The following is a 4,558-nucleotide window of genomic DNA, read 5'->3' as shown; positions in this document are numbered from 1 at the left end:
CCGCACCCAGCCAGCCTGACCTCGGGAGGTCCCCAGGGGCAGGGGGCGGGGCTTCGGCCTCCCCCCGAGCCCCTCCCCCCCTTACGCCCCTCCTCCCCGCCCTCCCTCCTCTCTAGCCCTCCCTCCTCCCTCCTCTCTAGCCCTCCCTCTCCTCCTCTCTCCTCCCTCCGCGGCCACTTCTCGGCCCCCTCCCTTTCCCGTCTTTCCTCCTTCCTCCTCCCTCCCCTCCCCTCCCCGCCCTCGCCCCTCCCCCCGCCGCGCCCGGGACACCAGAGGCTGAGTCACCGCTGCGGCGCTGCGGCGCTGCGGGCACGGCGGGCGAGCAGGTAGGGAGGGTGCGAAGAAAGCGACGTGCGCCCGTCGCCGCCACCACGGACGGGGCTGCGTGCCTGCGCACGGCCCTCTGCGGCAGAGGCCTGGGAGGGGGCACCGATCGGCGCCGGGGCCGCGGCGGGGAGGGTCGGGCGGCCCCGGCGGGCGCAGATTCCGCCGCCCTTGCAGCAGCCGCTTTTCGGCATTCTGAAAGAGCGGCACGTAGGATGGAGTCATAAACTTACACCATTAGGATGGCATCCAGGCCAGGCAGCTGGCGGCCCACGGGCACATCTTCCCTGCACCTGGTTTGTGTTTGACCCACGGAGTGTTGTTTAAATTTAAGCAGATACCGGTATTTAAACACCATATGATATTCCGTAGGGGGAACATCAGATTCCCAACCCTTGAAAAATTAGAATAACATGGCCACACCGGACCCATATTTCCCAGGACAACAATAGCCTAATGCTGAGTGCAACCGCCTTTTTTAGGGCAGTACATCTTTCTCTTTCGCCACAGTCCCCACGACACCTTCCTTTTTCACCTAGGCCACTGAACTTCCTTGAGGCTACCTGCCAAGCCCTTGATCTAGTGATTACTAGTCCTGTCCATCGTACCCATTTCTCAGATGTCAGTGGGGAAGTGGAGGTGGGAGTTTCCTAGAGTCACAGAACATGTGGTCTTAACTGCTGAAAGAGAAGCCAGCCTTTTCTCACCCACTCATCTTTTCCAGCAAACCATCTTGCCTCCTTTGGTATGCGGACTAAGAAAGGGAATTGTCTTGCGAAACGTGGGTCCCAGAACATGATCTGGGGGTCAGAGTGCGCCCCAAATGGGAGATGACTTGGAGCAGTAATTAACCAGGAGAAGGGTCAAATAGCTTTACATTTATTCCTGGATGAGAGCAGATCATACTAAGAAATTGAGCAGAAGCAGAGCACCTCCAGCGCCTCCAGCGCCTCCCTGGAGTTGATGGTACATTCTGGGTCTTTCCCTTGGGGTCACAACAGAAGGCAAAACTGGGGCAGGTGGATGGATGGAGGAGCTAACAATTCTGGCAAATTTGGTTAGAATAAGCTGTTTTCAAGTCCCTGGAGACTTGGCCCGTGAGACACGAGACTGTTGTGTAAGGGGTTGCAAAAGCAGTTATTGCTTGGATTATTCTCTGGTGCTTCTCAGCCTGTGATGTGTACACGATGAGTCTGGTAAAGTGCAGATTCGAAGTCAGTAGGACTGGATGGAACTTGAAAGCCTGTATTTCTGACAAGTTTCCAGGTGATACCAATACCGCAGGCCCCCAGACCCCACTCTGAGTGGCAAGGCTCTGGACTCCTTGTGCCTTCTAGTTCATTCCTAAGGGTCATTGTTACATGGCAACCAAAAGGAGGGGCTCAGAATCCCACAGACCTGGGCGTGAGTCCCTGCCCACCCCTGAGTAGCCAGGTAACATTGGGCAGGCCACTCATCTTCTGTGTGCCTCAATTTTCTCATCTGTTCAGTTGGAATCAAAGGATACTTACTCCCTTAGGAGGATGGGAAAGGAAGAATGAACTAGATGTGTGGCCCCAGCACAGTGTGTGGCTTGTGGTGGGTGCTCTGTAAAGGTAGTTTCTGTTACCGTGTGCTCTGTGGGCCTGCCCATAAGCAGTGACAGCCATCAGCAACCTGGTTAGGGAGGGGGATATAGAAGACATTTCAGGATAAGAATCAAACCCCCTAATATGGCCTTCCAGGCCTTGCATGGCATGGTCACTACCCGGCCCACCCCTTGCTGCTCTTACCCATTTTGTCCACGCTTCAGCCGCTCTAGCCACTTACGGGTCCTTCAGCCATGGTACTTTCTCTCCTCAGAGGCCTCGTACATGCTGTTGTTCTTCATACTTCTATCTGCCTGGCCCCTTATCCTTCAGTCTCTAGCTCCTATATCACTGTCTCAGAGATGCCCACCTTGATCCCCAGAATCTCTCAAGTAAGGATTTAGGGAGTATATTCTGCTAGAAAGGGAAAGCGGGGACATCTCTTGAGGCTGCGTATATATAGGGAGGTCACCATTCTTACTTAGATCCTACATTTAGAGCAGCTTTTGAGAGGGAGATTGTGGGGGGGGGGGTGGTCAGAGAAACTAAACACTGCCCCTGCCTTTCTGCAAAATAGAAAAGGGCACAGCTTGGGCAAGCAAGCAGGAACTGGGTTTCAGCTCTCGTCTGCCTTCTCAGCTGGTTACCTTTGTGCAGTATACAGACTGTGCAACCTTATGTGGCAGCCCGGAGGGCTAATGCTTCCCCCAAGCTGCCTCGTGACCTGCTTAATCCTCCTGCCTGGATTAAGCTCCTTTTATAAACTTTCTTAACTCCGTAAAACTCATCGCAATTGGAATTAGGTATCTTGGGAATGATTTATTTAAGCTCTGTCCCCTGCAGTAGACTCTCTATTCCATCAAGGCAAAGTCTATCCATCTTGTTCTAGGCCGCATTCTTAGCTTGATGCCTGCAACAAAGCAGGTCCTTCTTAAATACTTGTTGAATATTCCAGGAGCTCACTGTCTACCAGGGGAGATGGGACTCATTGAAATTAGCTGTGGCATGAGATGGGCAGGCATGGAGCCTGGTGCAGCCCCAAGGAGGGAGAGGTCACTTCCAGCCAAGGTCATCCAGGGATGCTCGCGGAAGAGGTGGTGTTCAGCTGGGTCTGACAGAATAGGTGGAGTTCACCAGACCCAGATGAGTGGGAGGGTGTTCTTGGCAGTGGAAAGAGCAAAAGCAAAGGTACAGAGGGAGAAAAGTTCAATGTGTTCCTATGAGAAGTCACAAATTACAATCAGCCGACTGGCCAAATGTGTTTTGCGAATTAGCTGCCAATATTAAAAAAAAAAAAAATCAGGAGATTTCACATAAAGATCCAGATTTCTGGATTTTCTTTGAAAGAAATTGGAAGATACCACCAAGGAATAATTGCCTGGCCCTGAGAAGTGACAGGCCCTTTAGAACGTCTGTGCTTGCTCAGACTACTTTCCCAGCTGTGTTTGTACACCCGGCTCTCCTTGCTCCTTGCTGTTCCTTCCTGGCCTGCCGTGCAGCTGGCTAGCAGACCATTTGATGCACCCATGGGAGATGCAAGAGAAGTTGGTTCAGAAGGTACAGGCACTTAAATGCCAGACTAAGGAAGTTGGCAGATACCCACCCTGAAGGAAATGAGGAGCCACTGAAGGATTGTGAGCTGCAAACCTTTATTGTAAATCATGGTAAAGCTGTGGGGGACTCCCAAGAAGGTCCTCGAGGCCTGTAAAGAACATGCAGAAGAGGCATAATAACCCAGAGTGAGGGAGCACCAGTGCCCCAGTGGGTTTTTTTAGACTGGTAAATAACAGGCCTCCTCAGCTCACTAAGTAGTAAGCTGGTAACTGCAGGGATTTGGGGGTCTTCTCCAGCTCCCCAGGGCACAGCCCACAGCTGCCCTGGCCAAGTCTGACTTCAGAAGCAGGAACTCTGGGCCAAGGAAGCTGGGGAAGTTCTGGAAGCCGAAGGAGTGGGGAGCTCTGCGTGGGGCTTTCAAAGAAAATAAAACATGGACTTACCCAGGGCTAGGGGACAGGGTGCTCCCTAAAGGCAGAATTTTCATCTTAAAGGTTTCTGATTACTCACACACAGGTGACCTCTAACTTGCTTCGGCTTAGCCTTGAATATTTTCAAACACATCATTTTTCTTTAAAAATCAGTGTCATTGTCTTCTGTTTATAAAAATAGTATACTTGTTAGAAAAAGGGAAATAGAGAAAAATAGAGAGGAAGACAATAGTTATCAGTAGTCCTACCACCCAGAGGTAACACGTTGGTGGATTTCCTTACCTTTATTTATTTTTGTTTTCAGTGTATTTATACTCTTTAAAAATGAAGTAAGGGTCATATTTCATATACAATTGACTGCCCTTTTCTGATGAACATTATACCATGAATGTGTTACCATGAGAATATATTAATGCATCTTTCTGCAAAATCCTTAAACAAGAAATTCACAATAGGGAAGTAAACGTTATATGTTGGCATCACTTTTCCAGGTTATTAAATATGCTTTGAAAAAACACTTCGTATGTTTGTTTCCTTCCATTCTCAAAGTAGTCAGGAATCTGCATTTTTCATCTTTCAAAACAGATAAAAGAGGGATTATTACCCCCATTTGACAGAGGATACTGAATCACAGAGATGAAGTGATTTACCCAAGTGAGTAGCTGGGGCGGGGGACGGGGA

The 4,558-nt window shown here is 50.3% G+C and overlaps 1 long non-coding RNA gene across 1 annotated transcript in view; it reads left to right on the top strand.

Moving 5' to 3' along the window:
- Positions 1–293: 293 nt before the first annotated feature.
- Positions 294–4,558, top strand: part of LOC123325315 — a 33,088-nt gene continuing 28,823 nt past the window's right edge. The window contains exons 1-2 of the long non-coding RNA XR_006540353.1: positions 294–326; positions 4,463–4,531. This is a non-coding gene — a long non-coding RNA (uncharacterized LOC123325315). The remainder of the gene's footprint in view (positions 327–4,462; positions 4,532–4,558) is intronic.

Source organism: Neomonachus schauinslandi, chromosome 7 (assembly GCF_002201575.2).
Source record: "Neomonachus schauinslandi chromosome 7, ASM220157v2, whole genome shotgun sequence".
NCBI classification, from domain to species: Eukaryota; Metazoa; Chordata; class Mammalia; order Carnivora; family Phocidae; genus Neomonachus; species Neomonachus schauinslandi.
The sequence above is the reverse complement of the archived record's forward strand: the minus strand, read 5'-3'. Positions and strand labels throughout refer to the sequence as shown.